The following is a 23,153-nucleotide window of genomic DNA, read 5'->3' on the forward strand; positions in this document are numbered from 1 at the left end:
ACGACCTGCCGCACCCCCTGCTGGACTCCTTCACCCAATCTCTATCCCTACTGAACCTTTCTTCCGTGTTGGTGTAGACCTCCTCGGACCGGTCCCTGAATCAAACTCTGGGAGCAAGTGGGTCCCCGTTGCTATAGACCATGCGACCAGGTTTGCCATCACTAGAGCGCTCCCCACCAGCACTGCTACTGCTACTGACCAGCACTGCTACTGCTCCACGATGTAATTCTACACCATGACGCTCCTCGGCAATGGCTCACCAATCGTGGATGCGCACTTTTGTCACGCGTACTCGACGACCTCTTGCGCTCTTCTTCAATACAACACAAACTGACCACTTCCTACCGTCCTCAAACAAATGACCTTACCGATGGCCTAAATCCCACACTCACCAACATGCTCTCGATGTGTCTCATCTGACCACCATGACTGGGACCTAGCACCTCACGTGACGTTCGCCTATAATTCATCTCGTCATGATACAGCAGGTTATTCACCTTTTTATATGCTCTATGGCCGTAATCCGACCTTACCACTGAACACTCTACTACCGACTACTACACCTCCGCCGAGCAAATACGCACGTGATGCTATCACTCGTGCCAACCACGCACGTCAGATTGCCCACTCTAGGCTGTTGGCTTCACAAGCAACCCAGAAGGCTCTTAACGACAGCAAGCATGTCGACGTTGACTTCTCACCTGGTTCTCTAGTTCTTCTCTGGTGCCAAGTTCGTCATGTTGGACTGTCAGAGAAGTTGCGATCTCCGTACAAGGGACCTTACCATATCACACGACGGCTAACGGACATTACCTATAAGGTCATTCCAGTCTCCGGCACTAACCTGTCTGCAAACACCCCCAGTGACGTAGTCTATATCAGTAGGTTGAAACCATATCGTCCTTCTTCTGAAGAACACGTACGTACAAAGTGCACGGAGCCGGTGCTCTTACAACCGGGGGGTAATGATACGTAGCTATCGCATGAAGGGTGAACCATTCTGTGGACAGAAGACGATGAAGAGGACTGGTTTGCTCGCTCTGTGTGCTGCGCTCCGATTTTATCGGTGTAAATACACTGGCAAATAGTCACGTCTCATCTCATTTTACGTAACAATATAACAAATTTCATCAGCTCTGCCCACCCGGCGCTCCGCTCTCCCATAATGCTCTAGCGTCGATTCCCCCGGGGAAGGTGCGGCGCTGCGATTTCTCGAAAGGTCCATGTACAGAAACAGGTTCTTTTCAAGTTTAAACTTGCATATGAATCTGTCCCATGGAGTGTGACATTATTTGGAATAGTAGGTCTGTTGGATTTTCCTTGCACTGCTTGAACCAGTTCCAAACAGTTCAGAAAAAAAGTACAGCCAGAGTTGAATTCATGCAGCACCAGTTCAGCGAGTGCACGCGTAGCACAACATTAGCGGCATTTTGAAACGAAGGCAGTGCAAGCCAGTGCACCGCCGATAGGTATTGTGTGGGCGATGCTGTGTTTCTCTCACTTGTTTGTTGTGTGCTCGCCCGTGTTTGAAAGCGGTGGCGTGTAAGCTGGTCCATTTCGTCCAAAAAAAACCATGGATACCATCGCACCATCTGCAACCATTATGCAAAGTTTTATAGAACTGATGGGCTCCAAAACGAAAGACAAAGAGTTCGACGATGTTGTAAATGTTACAGGGTTCGTACAGGCTTGCAAAGCAAATATTCTAAGATATTCAAGGACTTTCCAGGACCTGTTGCAAGTTTTTCAAGGACTCAAACCAGCATGCTAAGTTTGAATTTTTCACTATAAAATTTTCAGAAAAATTACCAATTTTATTACACTTACAATATATGGACATTGCATTTATAGAAAAAGAGCGTAGTCTTTATAACTTCTCGCACCTTCTCCATAGGATAGGGCACGATGTAGGAAAGTTACGCGCTGATGGGCTTCAACGCGCATGTGTAGTCAGGCCTTAAAGGAGTCGTGCCACAATACTTGTGGCTTGCGCGCTCTTTGCTGCTCTAATAAGCATGATACACGCACCAGGATTCATTTATTCTCGCTATATAATTTGTCGCCTTTTTTATATGGACCATTTTCAGTTCCTGTTTGTGGGGACTGAGTTTTGCAGGTGCATAGCAGTATAGCTGACTTAGTCACGTGATCAAAAAGCTTTGCACGTTCCATGCTGAGTATTGTCGGCTCTCGCACACATGTGCCACGCAAGCACTTGCAAAACAAACTCGCCGCTACCTGCAGCAGCCGTGATTCTTTGCCGGTATGTACGGGGCGGAAGTCCGGAGGTTATCAGCTGACTACAAATCTGGTGTGACATCACTAGAACTTTTGTTGCCCTTCCTGTAGAGCTAGGTGAGTGTTGAATGTACTCGCTCGTGATAGGTCTCGATTAAAAGAATGAGCATTTAGGTACACTTGGAAAGTGACTTAAAATATATTTTTAAACACACATGGTGCTTGTTATAGCTTTGAAAATTAATGGCACCATAACTTCAAGATTGTCAGCTTGTGCACAGTTGACACTGTGGTGTACACGTATCCCGAAGGAGTACGGCCACCAGCGTGGGTCCGGTCTTAGCGAGCCGCAGGGCACGCGTTAACCGTCGCCGTGGCGGGAAACACGATACTGCTCAAGTCGCAACACTTTATTGTGGCAACACCAACGCAGTACAGCCCGTTGCAAAAAGGCGCGGCGGGAAAGCAAGTAGGCTTATCCACGCCACGGGCACAAAGTACTACACAGGGGTGCCACGAGCACGTCTCCGCGGTAAAGGTGATCCACGGAGACACCGGAGCAAAGGCCCGGTTGCTCGAGCGAGGGCAAAGGCGCTCGCGTTGGCTTCGAAGGGAGACGGGTCGGCGTAGCGAGGCCACGCACTAGGACACCGTACCGCCCTTCGGCCGTGCGTACGCAGCGGGGCAACAAAGGTGAGCGTTCGCCTTGGGCGCGAGGCGCCGTCAGCGAAGTCCGACGAGCCCCCGACTGACGGGAGTCGACGGACGAAAAGATAGCGTGGCTCACCATTTGCTGTCCCGGAGAGTATCTGACCGCTCCCGACGCAGCGCGCGAAAACCTCTCGGGGGTCCCCGCGCGCGGCGCCACAGTCAACATCCGCTTCCGGGTGAGGGAGTTAAACGTCACTCCGCTCTCCCACCACGGCAGACAGCAAAGGAGGGCAGACATGTCGGGACATGAGAACGGCAGAAAAGGCGGCAAAGCCCGCGCAAAGGCAGCGGGCTAGCCTCAATTCCCACATCCCCCTCTCCTAAATTTGCCCTTTACCGGTCTGCAAAAGGCAGCCGGGCATCACCCATGCAGTTAAAATGACACTGCTATGAGCGACAGCTAACCTCAGTCCAGCCCTGTTACTGCTGCTAAAAAAAATGATTACAAAGGGAAAACAAAACATAACTAACAAAATAAACACATGACACTATAAACATAACTGCGGAAGGGAGCACAGAAACGTGGCACTAGTGTTCGTGGTGCTGAAGGGGGATAGCGTCCACTGCGCGGAAGGGGCGGAAAGGCGTGACAGTGTCCGCTGGGTGCGATGCCCGAGTGCGAGGTCAGAGGTACCGGAAGGGCGGCTCACTGGTGGCTCGTTGCTGGTCTTGATAAGCAGCGAGTCCGACGAACGCTGCGTCGGCTGTGCTTCGGAGGCCCCGCATTTCTGGCTCGATGAGGGAGCTGGACGTTGCGGGAAGCCGGGTCTCTCCGGTGGTCAGGGAGGCCGAACCAAAATTGGCTGCGAGGCGCCCTGGCGTTGGCCGGCAGCATATAGCTGCTTTCAGCTGGCCTCGCGCAAGAGCCACGGTGGGAAAGGCCGAGAGCAGAGCACAGCCAGACGGTCTGACGTCAGTGGGTCAATGACCCCCCCAGTACCTCCAGCGTCCGCATCGATGGGGGGAAGCCATGACGCACTCTTCGCGGGCTCGCACCGAAGCGTCACGCACTTACACACGCACGGAAGCACGCACGCACACCGCCGACAGCTGCGCGAGCGTAGGCGCAAAGCGTCCTTCGTCTCTCTCCCTCCCGGCAAGTACCGACACTCAAGGTCACACACAGCTCCCTTCGCGGTAGACGAAACGAACACGGAAAAAAAAAGTAAAAACAGAGCAAAAATGACATTCAATATCTGGCAAAAAACATAAAACACAAATAACACTTAATATTAGACAAAAGAAACATAAAATTCACATGAACACTTAAAAAAAAAGAAACGCTGGCAGCAGACAGGGCGGGGTCAACTTCTTTACGAGAAAAGGCCGTAAAGAAGCTAACCTATACTGAGGCTAGACAGTAAACTGAGGGCCTTCGGTTGTGGAGAAGTCCGCCGTCCGGCGCGAAATCACAAAGGTGACCGCTTCCTCAGATTATACCGGTGCGGGGTCCGAATGCGGTCCGCCGCTCCGGGTGTGCCTCGTTGCTGGCGCGAAGTGCCGCAGGGCTCTGGCGCGAGCTCGTCAGACCGTGAAACAAAGGGTTTCAGGTTTGCGATATGGGCACGGCTGAGTTTTCCCGTCTGGGGATCTTTCAGCAAGTACGCGAGTGGAGTGCAAGCTTTCTCCACTCGGTACGGACCAAGCCACTTAGGAGCGAGCGAGGTTGAGAACCCCTTACTGGCATCGCTAAGGGCGTGGTTGCGCTTCAGGACAAGATCGCCCACCTCAAAAAACTAGGTCGCGATGCTTGCGGTCATATTGGGCCTTCTGCTGAGCCCTGGCCGACGCCAAACTTTGCCTTGCTTTGCAGAAAGCTCGACAAAGCCTGTCCCGAAGTGCCGACGCATAAGCAGAGCACTCTGCCGGCGCCTCCTCGTCCTCGAGCTGGCATTGAGTGACGCTGGTCACCGGATTTGCCAACTCCCTTCCAAAATTTAAGAAGGCGGGCGAGAAACCAGTTGAGCGACTCTCGGATGTTCGAATAGCGAACGCGAGCTCACTCAAATGGTCTGCCCAGTCCCTTTGACTTTCGGCAAAGGCCGCCAACATCGGTTTGAGCGTACAATTGACACGCTCCGTCAAATTGGACTGGGGATGGTAGGGTGAAGTGGTGCAGTGATCGATTCCGAGGGAACGGCACGTGACACCAAACACCCGAGCGGTGAAATACGAAGCATTGTCAGTGATGACCCTTTCCGGGAAGCCGAACCGGCAAAACACTTCCTGCAGCTTCTCAAGCACCGCTCGCGCTGTCACCTTCCGAAGTGGGAAAAGTTCCACCCATTTCGAAAAGTGATCAGCGACTACCATCAGGTGAATGAACCCCTGCTTACTTCTGGGAAATGGTCCCATTAGATCGCAGGTGGCCACTTGCCACGGACGCTCACTGACAATCGGTTTCATCAGACCGGGCGGTTTGCCACCCCTTGATTTCACCGTTTGACAGACGCGGCAAGAACGGCAGTAGCGAAAATTGTCTCGCTTCATGCCGGGCCAGGTCACAACGCGGCTCAGTTTTGCAAAAACTTTCGAGCCACTCAGGTGACCGGCCATGGGTTCGTCGTGAGAGGATCGCAACAGTGCGGCTCTCAGACTTTTGGGCATAACCACCTTAAACGGGTCTATGGACTCGTCGTCAGTGGCTATATACTTCAGCAGGAGCCCGTCATGGTCCAGCAAATATGAATCCGCCGGGGACTCAGCGACACACGCTGGTTCGAGCCCCCTATTCGCGCCCGCTGCAGGGCAAGCAGCGTCACGGCGCTCCGTCTCGTCGAGACAGTCGTTATCGGCGCCCGCTGCAGGACAAGCAGCGTCACGGCGCTCCATCTCTCTGAGACCGTCGCATATTTCGCGACAAAACGGGTCACTTTGCTGGGCCTTCAGAAGCTCTTCTCTGCTGAAAGCGATGCCCATTCTCCCAAAATGGGGGAGTCTGGTATCGCGCCCACTCAGGACCGCAGCAACAACCGCTTGAGTCGGCGTTACGGGTTCGCTCTCGGCCTCGTGGTCTTCGGAAAGCTCCCCCGCTCGGCCGCTTCGCGGTGCGCCGCTTACCTGGTTAGCAGCCAAGGTTTGTCCGCATGGAGACTCACCCTTCACGCCGAATGGCGGCGAAGCTGCTGTTTCGCCCCCGACGCTTGCAAGTGCTAAGGCACCGCTAGCGGCGGTCGCACCGGGATCAAGGTCCTCGGCCGACAGTGGGGCACGAGATAGCGCGTCAGCTACCACGTTGGTGCTCCCCTTTCGATACTGCACCGAAAAGTCATAGTGCTGTATCAGGAGAGCCCAGCGCGCCAGCCTGCCGGCAGGCTCACGGAGCCGCATCAGCCAGCTGAGCGCACTGTGATCCGTTTGCACTACGAATTTCGTCCCATCAAGATAGACGTCAAACTTCCGCAGTGCAAACACGATGGCGAAGCACTCCTTTTCGGTCACGGAATAATTTTTCTCCGCGGAGACCAAGGAGCGGCTGGCAAAGGCCAACGGCTGCAACACGCCATCGTATTCCTGTAGGAGAACAGCTCCTAAACCCAGATCGCTCGCATCAGTTTGTACAACGAACGGTCAGGTCGGGGAGCTTGAGCTGCGCTGTCTCCGCTATGGCGTTAGACAGTCGGCAAAACGCCTCCTGCTGCTCAAGTCCCCATTGCCACTCGGCAGACTTACCCAAGAGTTTGCTCAAGGGCGCCTGCAGTCGGGCACAGGACGGAATGAAGGAACGGTAAAAGTTGACCATTCCTAGAAAGCGGCGAAGGCCACGTACGTCCTTGGGCACGGGAAATTCGAGAATAGCTCGAACTTTCTCCCGATCCGGCTCTATGGAGCCTTCGCCCAGCGTAAACCCGAGCAACTGAACACGGGTCTGCGCTAATTGGACCTTAGCGGGGTTAAGTGTCATCCCGGCGGTCCTCACCCTCTCGAGTACATCGGCAACATGGGCCAAGTGCTCTTCGAAGGTTCGTGAATAAATCACGATGTCGTCGAGGTAGCACATGCAGTATGACCACTTTGCTTCCCCGAGGACGCGGTCCATGAGTCTTTGAAACGTCGCAGGAGCATTGCAAAGACCAAAGGGCATACGAGTAAACTCGAACAACCCTCTGTGGGACGTGAACGCAGTTTTACACTGGTCACGGTTACCCATCCGGACCTGTAGGTAACCTTTAGAGGCGTCAAGCGTGGTAAAGTACCGTGCATCACCCAGGTTACCTACGATGGAGTTTATCGTGGGGAGCGGATAGGCATCCTTACGAGTCACTCCATTCAGACGGCGATAGTCGACGCACAGGCGATGACTGCCATCTTTCTTAGGCACTAGCACAATTGGAGACGCCCAGGAGCTAGACGAGCGGCGAATAATGCCAGCCGCAAGCATGTCATCTAGCAACCCATCGATAATCTGCCTTTTGGCGAGACTGACGGGCCTGGGGTTACACTTCAAAGGAAGAGCGTCACCAGTTTCGACCACATGGCTCACAAAATCGGTGCAGCCAGGTTGATCGGTGAAGAGCTCGTCGTACTGACGTAACAGTGTCGACAGACGAGCCTTCTGTGCTTCATCCAACTGAGTCGCGCAGGCGACCAAAGGATGTAGTGCCTCTTCGTGTCGTGTCGGTCGATCCACACAGGGGTTTCGAGCCGACGAGCGCGGAACGCCAGGGTACGACCCCGGAGTTGGCGCACGACACGGTTCGTGCCGCGCCTCTCGTTCCCGAAGGGGACTGCGAGAGGGCAAATGCGGAGAGCGGGGGCTTGGCCCCGAACTCTGCGCAGGGCACGTTTCCGACGCTTCTGCCGCAAAGGCGACGGTAAGCGCCGGCGGGCTGATGAACGGCTTGAGTTGGCAAAATGGGCCATCACGATAGCCGCCATTCGCAATGTCCACAACGATACCGGTTTTAAGGAGAAAGTCCCGACCGAGAATCACTGGAACATTGAGCCCTGGAAGATGAACAAGACGGCAGCGTCTCATTCGATCTCCCCATCTGACAGTCAACCTTGCAGAGCCTGCCGAATGGGCCACGCCTTTCGCAAGGGTGAATGTCGTTCGGCTGTCCCGCATGCGCACCGAGTGCTTCTGCAACTGGGACAACACCTGTTCGCCGAACAACGAGGCGCTAGCGCCCGTGTCCAGCAAAGCCGAAAATTCACGGCCGGCAATGGTGACCGGAATGAACGGCGCGTGCGTATCGGCAAGAAAAGTGCTTGCCCTGCACGCAGAGGGAAGGAGCAAAGGTTGGGTCGGTCGTGCATTCACGAACGACCCGGAAGCCCGTTTCCCTGCCTCGCAGGAGGCCTGGATCCGGTGCATTCCCTTGCTATGTGCCCTCTTTCACGGCAGCGGTAACAGCGCACTCCATCACGGTCTGTATTCCCAGACGGAGGAGCTTCGAGCTGTCGTGATCGGCTCGCTACGTTATCGTAGGATACGTTTCTGCGAGCCGCACCTCCAACATTACGTTGGGTCGAAAAGCGTCCCTGTATGGAGGTTTCAGGCGGAGCAGCGCAGGCTGCCCGCCTTTCATGCGTAAAGGGGTCAAGAGCGCGATCGCTCAACTCCCACGCACAGCCGGTTGCAGCCGCAAAGGCGGCGCCGAGAGGCTGTTGCCTTTGGGGAAGGGTCATGGCCCCTCTCCAAGCGCAGCGCGGCTCAAGGGCGTCGCTGGCTGGCGGCGGCGGGCGATAGGCACGCGCGGCGAGAATGTCGCCTTGGATGCGCTTCGCCTCGGCGGCCAACGCTTCCAAATCACTGAAGCGGCCGCCGCGCAGGTATGCCGAAAAAGTCGGATGTGCCTGCCGTATCACCCGTTCGACGCGTTCCTCGTTCGAGGCTCAGCGATAGAAATAAGTTCATCCATCGCCCGTACATACTCCTGTAAAGACTCGTCAGGAGCTTGTGTACGGAGCTCGAGCTCTCGCCGCATCCTACTTTCGTAGTCAGCGGGTAGGAATTCGCGCAAAAAGACCGCACGAAATTCCTCGAGGTTTGTTGCACGGTAACCGGAAAGCCGATACCATCTCGCCGCCGTGTCAGTCAGTGCAGCTGGAACAACACGTTCGAGCACCACCTTATCATCCAAACCCATCGCTCTCTGATAACGTGACAGAGAGTCGAGGTAATGGGCGGTGAGCTGATCACCGTATCCGCTGTAGGTTGGCACAGGCAACATAACAGCGGGGTGACCGCTTTTTGGACCAGCCGAAAGCGTTTGCACAGCTCCCGAGAGTGCTTGGATCATCTGCACGGCGTTTTGCAGCAAAGTCTGCGTCGTCGCACCGGCTTCGTAGGAAACCGTTGGTGCGTTAGCGGCGCGGTCGAGCGAAGGCGAGCAGTCGCCCAGCTCGATCAGTGGGGCGGTTTCAAACAGACCACCGCCCTGCGCGCCATTCCCAGAGCAAAATAGGCTCCTTGTGGGATTTGCCTGTTGTCGAACCAAAGGCGCACTTGGTGCGGCTACCATCGACAATTCAGGCGCCTGCTCAGCGTGCGGTCGAAGTGTCGGTTGCACGGCTGATAGCGGGCAAAAGTCGGCGAGGGCCCCGTCAATTCCGCAGGGAACTGTCTGCGAGCCCTGTGCCGACGAACTGCCATGCATGCCAAAGGGCGCATTAGCAGTCGGAGGCGCTTGTGCGTAACGTTCGGGTAGGGCAAGAGGCCCATTCCGAAGCGACGCGCCATCTCCAAAGGGAGCGGCTAGGCGCCCCGTGTCGTCACCGCAATAGGGGGTGCCGACACGGACGGGTGTCGGAGGCGCTTGTGCGTAACGTTCGGGTAGGGCAAGAGGCCCATTCCGAAGCGACGCGCCATCTCCAAAGGGAGCGGCTAGGCGCCTCGTGTCGTCACCGCAATAGGGGGTGCCGACACGGACGGGTGCAGAAGGGTTCCCGTCCATAGAGGCAATGGCCTCCGTGTGCAACGCGGCATCCGCTAAAAGGGACAGCGGACAAAAGTCCCGCGAGCAGCCATGTTGCGACGAGCCCGAATCGCGCAGGCGAACTGACTCGCTAAGAGCAATCAAAAGCTAGAGCTTTTGATACCGCGTTGGGCGCCAGTGTGGTGTACACGTATCCCGAAGGAGTACGGCCACCAGCGTGGGTCCGGTCTTAGCGAGCCGCAGGGCACGCGTTAACCGTCGCCGTGGCGGGAAACACGATACTGCTCAAGTCGCAACACTTTATTGTGGCAACACCAACGCAGTACAGCCCGTTGCAAAAAGGCGCGGCGGGAAAGCAAGTAGGCTTATCCACGCCACGGGCACAAAGTACTACACAGGGGTGCCACGAGCACGTCTCCGCGGTAAAGGTGATCCACGGAGACACCGGAGCAAAGGCCCGGTTGCTCGAGCGAGGGCAAAGGCGCTCGCGTTGGCTTCGAAGGGAGACGGGTCGGCGTAGCGAGGCCACGCACTAGGACACCGTACCGCCCTTCGGCCGTGCGTACGCAGCGGGGCAACAAAGGTGAGCGTTCGCCTTGGGCGCGAGGCGCCGTCAGCGAAGTCCGACGAGCCCCCGACTGACGGGAGTCGACGGACGAAAAGATAGCGTGGCTCACCGTTTGCTGTCCCGGAGAGTATCTGACCGCTCCCGACGCAGCGCGCGAAAACCTCTCGGGGGTCCCCGCGCGCGGCGCCACAGTCAACATCCGCTTCCGGGTGAGGGAGTTAAACGTCACTCCGCTCTCCCACCACGGCAGACAGCAAAGGAGGGCAGACATGTCGGGACATGAGAACGGCAGAAAAGGCGGCAAAGCCCGCGCAAAGGCAGCGGGCTAGCCTCAATTCCCACAACACTCGCAGCACGTTGCTCAACAACTAAGAAGTAACAACTGGGACAGTGGTCAATTTACACTCATCCTGTAGATACAAGTGTGTTCTTTGCTAGGACCCTTTTTGGTTTGTTTAAGCAACACGCTTCCAGTGTCGCGCTGTGATAGTCATTCATTAGCACACGTCCTGTGCACTTTCTTTTCGTGCGTCTGTGCTTGAGCGGCGCGTCACATGTATGGGGTTGCTTGCCCTTCGTGTGACATTCTAGTTTCTTGCTATCACAGTCACTGCTTCACCCTCGCCAGAGACTTAACTTTTTTTCTCGTGCACTTTTGCGAAATCAGATCATGTGCAACCACGCCGCATTATTACTTCAGAAATGAGAACTTTGACAGGTTCATACACCTATCTACCATATTTAGGAGGTTGCGATGCGGATATGAGAGTGCACTGCTCAGGAAATTCAAGGACTTTCCAGAGTGGCAAAAAATTCCAGGACTTTCAAGGGCCTTGAAAATGCATTTTTGAAATTGAAGGGTTTTCCAAGTACCTGTACGAACCCTGTGTTAACAAAACATAATCCTAAGGTACTTCAAAGAAGTCGTAAGTAAGTACCTCGGTTTTTTCCCGAACACGACAAGAGAGCGACAAATGGTCAATGCTGAAAAGACGTGCTCGCTGGTTTAGTGCTACTTGGGAGCATGGACAGCACTGTTTGTACTCCTCGGCCAACCATTTTGACATTGCCATGTCAACCATATTGCCACGTTCCATTTCCCAAGTTTCCGTTATCGTCCCAAAACACCACACGATTCTCAGCGCAAACCGCGCCTGCAGTTTTCGAGAAGGTTACGGACTGTAGTAGATCATTTCGATAAGATCACGCCCCCTGTGCGAATGGTAGAGATTGTTCTGGAACCTACGCCACCGCCAGCGATAACGCTAGAACATTCGATGGCAAGAGTATAAATGCCGACGCGCTTTGCCGCTTGTCAGTTGTTGAACGAAGGCCGACGCTCCGTTCGCCCCTATCAGTCCAAGACTGCTATCTGTGCAAGACTGCTGCTGTAATCGGACTTTCCGTTTACTGGGCACAGGTTCGCCCAAATAAACAGTTAAATCCCAACACGAAGTCTCCTGTCTTCGGCCACGTCACGACCCTGTGACATCTGGTGGAGGTGCTGCTTCGTTCATGTACCGGACGCCCCCGTCAAGCCGTGAACCCAGCCCACGTCGTGGAGAAGACACCGACGTCAACCAAGAGCAGCGAACAAGCCGCCGACAGCAAGGTCTCCCACCGGAGTACGGGCTTCTACAAGACAAGGCGCGGAAGACCAAGGCCCTGACCCCGACTGCAGCGACAATAACAACCGGAGCGTCCCAGCCCGCGATCGTCTTTCATCAACCTAAGGAACCACCAACGTTCCATGGGGCATCGTTTGAAGACCCGGAAACCTGGATAGAAACATACGACCGTGTGGCCGCCCTCAACCACTGGGACAACGAAGAAAAGCTCCGTCGTGTGTACTTCTACCTGGAAGACACCGCAAGGACTTGGCTACAGAATCGGGAGTCCACGCTCCGAACGTGGGATGTCTTCTGCGGCGCATTTCTGCAGACGTTCGCGAGCGTCGCTCGCAAAGAGAGGGCCGCTGCTCTACTAGAGACCCGGGTTCAGCTACCAAATGAAAAGGTTGGAATTTTTACAGAGGAGATGACCCGCCTATTTCATCACGCTGACCCAGACATGCCTGAGGAGAAGAAAGTTCGTTTCCTCATGCGAGGGGTCAAACAGGAGCTCTTCGCAGGACTAATGAGGAATCCACCGAACACCGTCCAAGAATTTGTATCCGAGGCGACCACCATCGAAAAAACCCTGGACATGCGCACCAGACAGTATAATCGTCGCCTGACTCCAGAATGCGCTGCTGCTCAAGCCAGTGACTCCGACAACCTGCGTGAAACGATCCGTGCGATCGTGCGGGAAGAGCTGCGCAAACTGTTGCCTTCGGCGCAACCTCAAGTGGATTCGATCGCCGACATTGTGCGAGAAGAAGTTCCGCAATCGCTTCGAATTCTCCAAACACCGCTGCCCGAGCCAGAAACTATGAGCTACGCTGCTGCAGTGCGCCACAACGCTCCTCCCCGTCCACGCCGAAACGCCGCCCCGTCGCACTTCCGTCGCCAGACACCACCGCCGCCACCACCCCCACCGACGACCTACCGTTCGCCAGCGGGCCAGCGCAGTGCGCCGAGGAAAACCGACGTTTGGCGCACCCCTGACCACCGCCCACTGTGCTACCACTGCGGCGAGGCCGGGCACACTTACCGCCGTTGCCAGTACCGACAGATGGGACTGCGTGGCTTCGCCGTCGATGCACCACGTCCGCAGCCAGGGGAACGGCCACGTGACATCGCCGACTACCTGACAGGAACTCAAAGGACACCACGAAGTCCTTCCCATTCGCCGTCGCCCAGCCGCCGCATGTCACCGCACCCCCGGCAGTACTCCGGCCCAACGCGGGGCCGATCTCCTAGCCCGTATCCGGGAAACTAAGGGCAGCAACCGGTGGAGGTGCGGTTGCTGTGCGACGAACTACCAAAGATCCTCCGACGCCGACGACGCCGCGACGGAGCTTTCCGAACACAACGTCAACCAGGCAAAGCCCTGACGGCGAAAGCTCACTTACCGAAGGTGGCCTGACGACGCAACATGGAAGCAGCGGAACAAGCCGATGCAGCCGTGACCCGACGCCACGCCCTAACTGTAATGCGAGACGGCGAACTAGCGACCTCGACGTCCTTATCGACGGCCACAGTGTGACCGCTCTCGTCGATACTGGAGCTGACTATTCTGTCATCAGTGGGTCGTTCGCCGCGAAGTTAAAGAAAGTTAGGACAGCTAGGAAAGGCCCTGAAATCCGCACAGCTGGAGGCCATCTCCTAACGCCTGCAGGAATCTGCACAGCGAGAGTCACCATTAACGGCCGTATTTATCCTACAGACTTTGTAGTCCTACAGCGTTGCTCGAGAGATGTCATCCTTGGCATGGACTTCTTATGCCTCCATGGTGCTGTGATCAACCTAAAAACAAAGTCGATAACGTTATCCACAGAAGAAGCACTACCGCCGCGCACGCCGTCAGGACACCATGCCTTGAATGTGCTGGCAGAACAAGTCACCATTCCGCCTCGCTCAAGCGTCATTATTTCAGTCGGCGCTCCTAAATCACCTGCCTTGGAAGGCGTCGTTGAAGGCAATCAGCATCTGTTGGTCACCCGAAATATTTGCGTCGCAAGAGGAATTGCAGAGCTGCGGGGAGGCAAAGCAACGGTTATGCTCACGAATTTCAGCAATGAGTACAAACATGTGAACAAAGGAACAACGGTCGCATACATCGAAGAAATCGTCGAATCCACCAGTGCTTTCGCCCTCGCCGATTCTGCGGAACCTGCTCAGAGGCACCAAGCCCCTCCCATAGCTTTCGACGTCAATCCCAGACTTCCGAACGATAAGCAAGAACAGCTCAAGGCCCTGCTCCTGCAATACGAAGATTGCTTTTCGTCGTCATCGAAAATTCGGCAGACCCCAATCACGAAACATCGCATCATAACCGAAGAAAATGCCAGACCACTCCGTCAGAGTCCGTACAGGGTTTCGACGCGAGAACGTGAGGCCATGAAGAGACAAGTTGATGAAATGCTGCGGGATGACATTATCCAGCCGTCCAAGAGCCCATGGGCATCCCCCGTGGTGTTAGTGAAGAAAAAGGATGGGCCCCTACGTTTCTGCATCGATTATCGCCGCCTGAACAAAATCACAAGAAAGGACGTGTATCCTCTCCCACGAATAGACGACGCACTTGATCGGCTCCATAACGCCAAGTACTTTTCGTCAATGGACCTCAAGACTGGCTATTGGCAAATCGAAGTCGACGAAAGAGACCGAGAGAAGACGGCGTTTATAACACCGGACGGCCTCTTCGAGTTTAAGGTGATGCCCTTCGGCCTTTGCTCAGCGCCTGCAACTTTTCAACGCGTTATGAATACAGTACTGGTAGGATTGAAGTGGCAGACTTGCCTTGTGTACTTGGACGACGTCGTCGTGTTTTCCTCGAGTTTCGACGAGCATCTTCGGCGCCTTGAAGCTGTACTTCAAGCCATCAAGACGTCCGGACTCACACTGAAGCCAGAAAAGTGCAGATTTGCGTATGAGGAGCTCTTGTTTCTGGGGCACGTTATCAGCAAGTCTGGAGTTCGTCCCGATCCACGGAAAACAGCTGCCATCGCCGACTTCCCGCCGCCCACTGACAAGAAGGCCATGCACCGATTTCTGGGCCTGTGCCCCTATTATAGGCGGTTCGTGAAAAACTTCGCCCGCATCGCCGATCCTCTCACTAACCTTACCAAGGCCGACGTGGAATTCAAGTGGGAAACGCCACAGGAACACGCTTTCCAGGAGCTTAAACATCGCCTCCAGACGCCTCCGTTACTTGCCCATTTCGACGAATTCGCCGAGACAGAAATACATACTGACGCAAGCAGCGTAGGTCTTGGCGCCGTTCTTGTGCAGAGGGCTGACGGACTTGAAAGAGTTATTAGTTACGCCAGCCGATCGCTATCCAAAGCAGAAGCAAATTATTCCACAACAGAAAAGGAGTGCCTCGCCATCATCTGGGCTACGTCGAAATTTCGCCCCTACCTCTACGGCAGGCCCTTCAAAGTTGTGAGCGACCACCACGCCTTGTGTTGGCTAGCCACCTTGAAGGACCCTTCAGGTCGCCTCGCACGATGGAGCCTGAGACTTCAAGAATATGACATTACTGTCATTTACAATTCCGGCAAAAAACACTCCGACGCCGACTGTCTCTCTCGTGCGCCTGTCGACCAACCGCTACCCGACGACCCGGATGACGACTACTTCTTCGGAATGATAGCTACAGACGATTTCGCTGAACGACAGCGGGCCGACCCGGAACTTAAGGCCCTAATAGAATACCTCGAAGGCAGGACCGCCGAAGTCCCGAAGGTCTTCAAGCGCGCACTTGCGTCGTTCTTCCTACGAAACAATCTTCTACAAAAGAAAAACTTTTCACCGCTTCGAGCTAAGTACCTCCTTGTGGTGCCTTCAGCTCTGCGACCAGAACTCCTGCAGGCCCTGCTCGACGATCCGACGGCAGGGCACCTCGGTGTTTCTCGCACGCTCGCGAGGATACAAGAAAGGTACTACTGGCCACGTCTTACCACCGACGTCACTCGTTATGTGAGGACATGCCGGGACTGTCAGCAACGCAAGACACCGCCGACAAGGCCAGCGGGACTTCTGTAGCCAATTGATCCACCTTGCCGACCTTTCCAGCAGATTGGTATGGACCTACTAGGGCCGTTCCCGACGTCGGCTTTCGGAAACAAGTGGATCGTGGTAGCTACCGACTACCTCACCCGCTACGCCGAGACAAAAGCCCTGCCAAAAGGCAGTGCATCCGAGGTAGCTAAGTTCTTCGTCGAAAATATCGTCCTACGTCACGGCGCCCCGGAGGTCCTTATCACCGACAGAGGAACGGCATTCACTGCCGCCTTAACTCAAGCGATCTTGGCATACAGCCAAACAAACCACCGCCGGACGACAGCGTACCACCCACAGACCAACGGCCTCACCGAGCGGCTTAACAAGACGATCGCCGACATGCTGTCAATGTACGTCGATGTCGAACACAAGACGTGGGACGCCATTCTTCCGTATGTGACCTTCGCATACAACACGGCGGTGCAGGAGACGACGCAGATATCTCCATACAAATTGGCCTACGGAAGGAGCCCGGCAACGACGCTCGATGCCATGTTACCCAACGTCACCGACGAAGAAAGCCTCGATGTGAGCGAGTACCTTCAACGTGCCGAAGAAGCCCGACAACTTGCGCGTCTCCGTATCAAGAATCAATAGACGACAGACAGCCACCGTTACAACCTTCGACGACGCTTCGTGGAATACCAGCCCGGTGAACGTGTTTGGGTGTGGACGCCGATACGCCGACGTGGACTAAGTGAAAAGCTTCTGCGACGCTACTTCGGACCGTACAGGGTGGTTCGACGTCTCGGCACACTTGATTACGAGGTTGGCCTTGACGGCATCACGAACTCTCAACGACGCCGATCGCGACCTGAAGTCGTGCATGTCGCGCGCCTCAAGCCGTTTTATGCGCGTTAACAAACTGAAACAGTGTTTTTTTTGTATTATTCTTTCATCGTAATTTATTCATTGTACTTTCTTGCATTATTATTGTACCTTCATCTTTAGTTAAAGCATCGGGACGATGCCTTTCTTCAGAGGGGGGCAATGCCACGTTCCATTTCCCAAGTTTCCGTTATCGTCCCAAAACACCACACGATTCTCAGCGCAAACCGCGCCTGCAGTTTTCGAGAAGGTTACAGACTGTAGTAGATCATTTCGATAAGATCACGCCCCCTGTGCGAACGGTACAGATTGTTCTGGAACCGCCAGCGATAACGCTAGAACATTCGATGGCAAGAGTATAAATGCCGACGCGCTTCGCCGCTTGTCAGTTGTTGAACGAAGGCCGACGCTCCGTTCGCCGCTATCAGTCCGAGACTGCTATCTGTGCAAGACTGCTGCTGTAATCGGACTTTCCGTTTACTGGGCACAGGTTCGCCCAAATAAACAGTTAAATCCCAACACGAAGTCTCCTGTCTTCTGCCACGTCACGACCCCGTGACAATATACAATAGCCTCAAGCGAACCTTGGATTTTCTCAACGGCGTGAGTACCGAAGTGATTGCCTGGCCAGACAAGCGCCAAAATGCAGCAAAGCCAGTTACCTAGCAAAAAGCAACCGCAAGCGTCCTAATAACGCTATAGAATGCATAGGCGGTTGACATGTGGATATCAAAAAGCCAATGGACTCACCTAACTCCTACTGCAATGCAGTTCCCATCTCCATTCAGTACAGTGAAACCCCCTTAGTATGTACCTGCTGGGGAAGACGGCATAACTACGTACTAAACAAACTACACATTAACCACCAGCTACAAATTTGCATCTCCTGGCATGCACCATAGCCGCCAACAAAGAAAGAAACTTGCTGCTACTGGAAACATTGCCTGAAATGCCCACCGCGAAGCCATTCCTTTTTTTTAGCCAAAGCACAGAAAAGTTTCAGACTTTTGCACAACCGCCCGATAGCATGCGGTGGCGACGCCGATGAGCATTTCGAAACTGCCGCAAGATCCGCGATACGCAGCATGGTATAGGGACAGAACGAACACAATCGGCTGTCCGTGAGACAATTGTTCTGCAGTCTGCTTCTAAGCGAAAACTCATGCAGTTTTTTTTTTAACGTAGTACAGCTGCAGAGAGCCAAACCTTTTATTGTGTGGCTAGTTGCGTGCAGTGCTTCGCTCACTCTGTGCACATGATAACTGCTAATCCCCTTGCTGCAGAGAACACTCTCTCTGCTTCAGGCCATGCACAGATTCGGCGAGTAGCCTGCTAGGTTAACGCAGGGACGAAGAGCTCTTCGCAAGCAATGTGCTCTCCGCAATGTTCTAGTAGTCCTTGCAGCGGACAGAGGTGCATTTGGGTTGTCGCTCAATAAAAGGGTGCAGCATGGCAACAACAGCGCTACACTCGCTGTAGGTTGTGTGTATTGGCATAAAACAGCAAGGTTTCTTGGTGCCCGCGATCCGCAACACTAAACTGCGCGACAGCGGGCTGGTTACGTTTCTGTAAAGCGATGCGCGCTTCAAAGCAGTCCCGCAAAACGAAGCAGCAGTGATCGGCGGTTCAGCGCATTCAGGTAGTAGCCTACTAAAGGTGTGCAGCAGGCCTAAAGTGACGGTACACCACACGCATGCCTTAGCAAATAACCGGGGATGTTTACTGTGATAAGGCTTTTTGTCAGCGATAAGTCATACTGGCGCGTTTGTCGGTGGTCGCCACCTCGCCTCAGTTTTTTTTTTCCCCGATTGTTACTCGCAATGTCATCGTCGGATTTGCGTGGAAGTCGAAATAACTTATCCACTGATCTCCGCACTTACCAACATGATGCAAAAACATTCAAGGTACATTGTGGCATTTGCAAAGTTCAGCGAAGCAGTACAATTTTGTCGCACTAAATGTTATGGCTGTACGCAGTTAGTACGCACTAACCGGTAGGCATTGGCTGAACATTACGGCTTAAGCAGTCCGCGAATGCATAAGACTTTATGAGACTCGCTCGGGGATTCGTAGCAACTACGTTTTAACCATTACTACGCTTAAAGTGGGTACGCACTAACGAGTTTTGACTGTACCAGACTCAAGCTCGTGGGGACGCCGCTTACAGATACACATAATGCCTCTGCTACCATGTTTAAGGCAGTGTGGCTGCTTGTACTCAAGCTGCAGTAGCTCCAAACTCAGTGCAGAGAACAGTGTAAAGTGGATGTGCATGTTACCTGCACTTGTTTTAAATGAATGGCTCTGTTCAGAGGGCACCACCTTGCACTGCCAAAACGAATGGTCTAGTGCAGCACAACGTGAATCAGTTCAGGCAGTGCAGCTAAATTGAACAAACCTAATGTTTATCCTCTCTCTCTCTCTCTCAGATATTGAGAACAATGCAGGGAATGCGTACTGACGTTCACAGGTGCGTTAAACGGGCGGCCGCATCAAACCTTATTCGATGGCTTACACGATCAAAATGTATGCATGGCCTCCAAGACAAACACCAAAAAGTGGGCATTGGGTGTTGTCTTCATTGCGTTGTACAAACACCAAAAAGTGGGCATTGGGTGTTGTCTTCATTGCGTTGTAGCGCATTCCATCCCTCTAATTAGTGTCGAGGGTTGTGATAGCTTCGTGACATCAAAATGACGTTTCGAAGGAAGATCCGCAAACAGGGGTGCGCTGGTTGCCAAACTCCAGCCAATTAGCTGCAGTCAAAATGAACAGTCCAGTAGGAGACAATAAAGCCCCTTCATGCATTTTTGGCACAAACTTTAGTCGAGGTGCCGCCATGATGGTCCTGCTGCTTTTCCAGTTCAAGCCCATGGTTAGGGTGTAGTAAGAAAAGCTCGCACCACCTGATGCGCCTACCCCGCCTCATTCATTCTGTCGCACCACAAGTAGGGTACCATACCGTGAGGCTGTCGACCCTGTCAAGCAGCCTGGCACGCAGGAGCGAAGTGGCATTCCTCGCGTTAGGATGAAACTCAAAGCAACACTTATGAAATGAAGAAGAAAATATTTACTTTCTCTCATGTGCAAAAACAAGATGGAAGGAAAAAGTGGAAGAAAGTGGCCCAATAACTCGGAAGCTCCGGAACCACAACTAGGCGGCAGCAGTAGAACAATGGACGGCACTACTTAAAAAATAGGCAGTAGACGCGATGGAGCGGCTTTAGAAAACACATCAAGAATAGCTCTCAAACCAAAAATATAATAAACAGGAGCATGCTGGGAACAGTGACCATAATGTGGAGCACAAGGGGGGAGGAGGTTGGTTTGTGGACACTCGTGAATTTTAGTTTCTTTTTTTTCTATGAGCTTGCAGAGAAAACAGAAAAGACATAAGAGCATGCTGGGAATTATGACATGAACCCGAGGAAGTAGCGGCTCCAAATGTGGTTGGCTTATGTAGTTGGATAGGTGTGCTCTGTGCTATTTTCGGCCCTCTGTTTTGCAAGCGCATTCCCTTCCTCTAACTTGAGTCGAGAGCTGTGAAAACTTTGTGACGTCATAATGATGCTGAGGAGGAAGAACCAGAAAGAGAGGGCACGCAGAGCGTTTGCCAATCAGCGGGGGCTGAAATAGAGAGCCCATTACATGAACACATCGGGAATAGGTCTCCCCCAGTGAAGTGGAGTACGTTGTGCCAAGATCCCGTATTTGGGCAGGCACGTGGGGACAAAGGTGAGACACACAAACAGTTGTGCCCCTTTGTATGTCTCATCTTTGTCCCCATGGGCCAGTGTAAATAGTTCAAGATTAGTTTGTTCCAACAAAGCCTAATCACAGTTCAGCTTCAGATTCCCCGTTCGGGTAAAAATAAATAACTAAAGACGACACAGCGCCATTATCACTAGCAATCACTGATGGCGCGGCCGGGCGGCGCAAAGCTCCAGTTGTTCGTGGCATTGTTGAGCGTGTGTGTAGTGTTATGACTGGCTGTGCATGGATCCGGCCAGCAAGAGACGCCCATCAGCTGACCTCTCTTATGCGGTCCCCGTCACCGAGAACACTGTCTGTGTCCCCCAAGAATGTGGGAACTCTTCCAAGTGTGCTTCAAGGACACAAACACAAACGCTGTGACACACAGTCGGTGTTGGACAAGAAGCGCGTGCACGGACCGGGGTTATAAAAGGAGCGTCGCGTGTGCACTGAGCGCTCTCTCTCTGGCCTTCGCTAGACGCTGTCATGTAAAGACGCGTCCGCTCGCCTAGTTTCTCAGTCTTGTAAATATGTAAATAAATAGTGAGCTTTTATCGTCAAAAAGCCTGTCTCCTTCCCCGGCACCTGGGTGTCCGCCTGTAGCCCTGCTCTTCGATTACATCAGAAGCGAGTTGACATCTATGAAGCCATAAATGCACCCTGTCAAAAAAAAAGACGGCAAGTGAAGGTGGAGGAAACGTCAATGCTGCTGTAACAGCAGCTCAGCTCACAGATGAATGGCCTGAAGCTAGCAGCTCGAACGACCATGACTGCCAGATTTATGTGCTGAGCTCAGAAGGCTGTCGCTGTGTCCAGACATGTCAAGAATGGCCACCGAACTGGTCGGGACCATTTGTCGATGCAGCACAGGAATGTTTACCCAGCAGCTTTCCGGGCTGGCTGCATCAATATATTACACTGCCTCTCACGCTCTGATTGCAAGCTGCCTCGGCATCTGTCTACTCTGAGCAGGACGACCAGAGTGGCCGACCGAATACAGCAAAAACAGTTTTCTTCTGTTCAGAGGCTTCAAACCATGCTTCTCCACTCATTGTTATACATACATTTAATAGAAAAAAAAACTATTTCTTTGTAAAGTTAATAGTTGTGTTTTTATATTGTCCTGGACTTTCGAGAACAAGGGACAAAATTGGTCCTATCTTACTGAACAAGTGCGATACTTTTTTCTTCTAAATTATGCAGTTAATAAAAAAAGATGCTTACTTTCTGGGTGGTATGTGCCCAAGATATAAAATACTCAATCAAATCTACAATATCAATCTTCGGACCCATGTCAATCTCTTGAGGCATCACCCTTAGCCTTAGCCTTAGTCTCATGCCCTGCTTAAAGGGACACTGAAGTCAAATAACAATTTACATCAGACAGAAAGCTCATTGTATGACAACATCTAAAACGACAATATTATCAACAGCAGTGCCCTATTTACTGAGAAATAAAGGTAAATGCACAAGAATACATGCATCACAGTAGGACATTCTCAAAATGATAACAATGACATCAGACTAATCGCCTACAATTAAATACCAGTAGTAATCGATGTAGCTGCACTAAATAAAGAACCTTCCGTGCATCAAGAGACACAATAAAACGCTACTGGTTCATTTCTATTTGTTTCATAGAAAAAAAGAACCGCCAAACGTTACTATGAGCACTTGCACAAGTGGTTCGAAAATTCAATTTTCGCATGGTTAAACTGGACAGGTCGTGCCATCTAGTGGAGCGCAGTTGAACCAAACACGTCTGCCATCTCGAAGCCAATGGTGGGAAATTGATCGATGGCTATTGCTGCTGTGGCTCCAGCTGCTTTCGCTCTCTCTACGGGTGTTGACGACCACGCAGTAAAGCCAGGCAACGTTGTGCACAGCAACAGTGATGCGAGTCTGTCTGCTTCTTGAGGCAGGTAGTTTGAAGTGCGCTAACCCGATGAGGGCCACTAAAACGTGATTTTATTTCAAAATAAGCTCTTCCTTGGCACAAAAGTAACACTATGAGGTTTCTGGATGGCTATTTTAACCATCAACGTCAACTCAATAGTTGCCTTTAGTGTCTCTTTAAAACACAGTCTGCTTAAATCATGTTTGGAGGCACAATGAATGCTGAACATGTCTCCTGCCAATATGCTCAAAAGATGTTATATACTGGCTTTCTTGTATACTTTTCATAACACATACCTATAACTGAAACATGTTTATGCATGGAATTATCCATCCAGGGGTTCCTCATGTATGTTTTGTTTACCTGGCTTCAATTATTAAAGCTAAATTCTCCAGCAATGAGAAAAAGTAAGCAGCTTGCATGCTGCAGCACACACATGCTGACTTGCACAAATCATAAAGCCCAACGTGACACAATATACGCAACTTCTTTACATACTCATGAACTTAGATAAGCAACAATGCTGCTACATCTACGGGAGATACATGTGTAGCCCCCTCCCACCAATCCTGTGCATCTGATCTCGCATTTTTATACCAAGTAATGCT

At 52.8% G+C, this 23,153-nt stretch overlaps 1 protein-coding gene across 7 annotated transcripts in view; it reads right to left on the reverse strand.

The window, feature by feature from the left end:
* Positions 1 to 23,153, reverse strand: part of LOC119177756 (uncharacterized) — a 258,227-nt gene that overhangs the window by 134,570 nt on the left and 100,504 nt on the right. The window lies entirely within an intron of this gene.

Source organism: Rhipicephalus microplus, chromosome 1 (assembly GCF_043290135.1).
Source record: "Rhipicephalus microplus isolate Deutch F79 chromosome 1, USDA_Rmic, whole genome shotgun sequence".
Taxonomy (NCBI): Eukaryota; Metazoa; Arthropoda; class Arachnida; order Ixodida; family Ixodidae; genus Rhipicephalus; species Rhipicephalus microplus.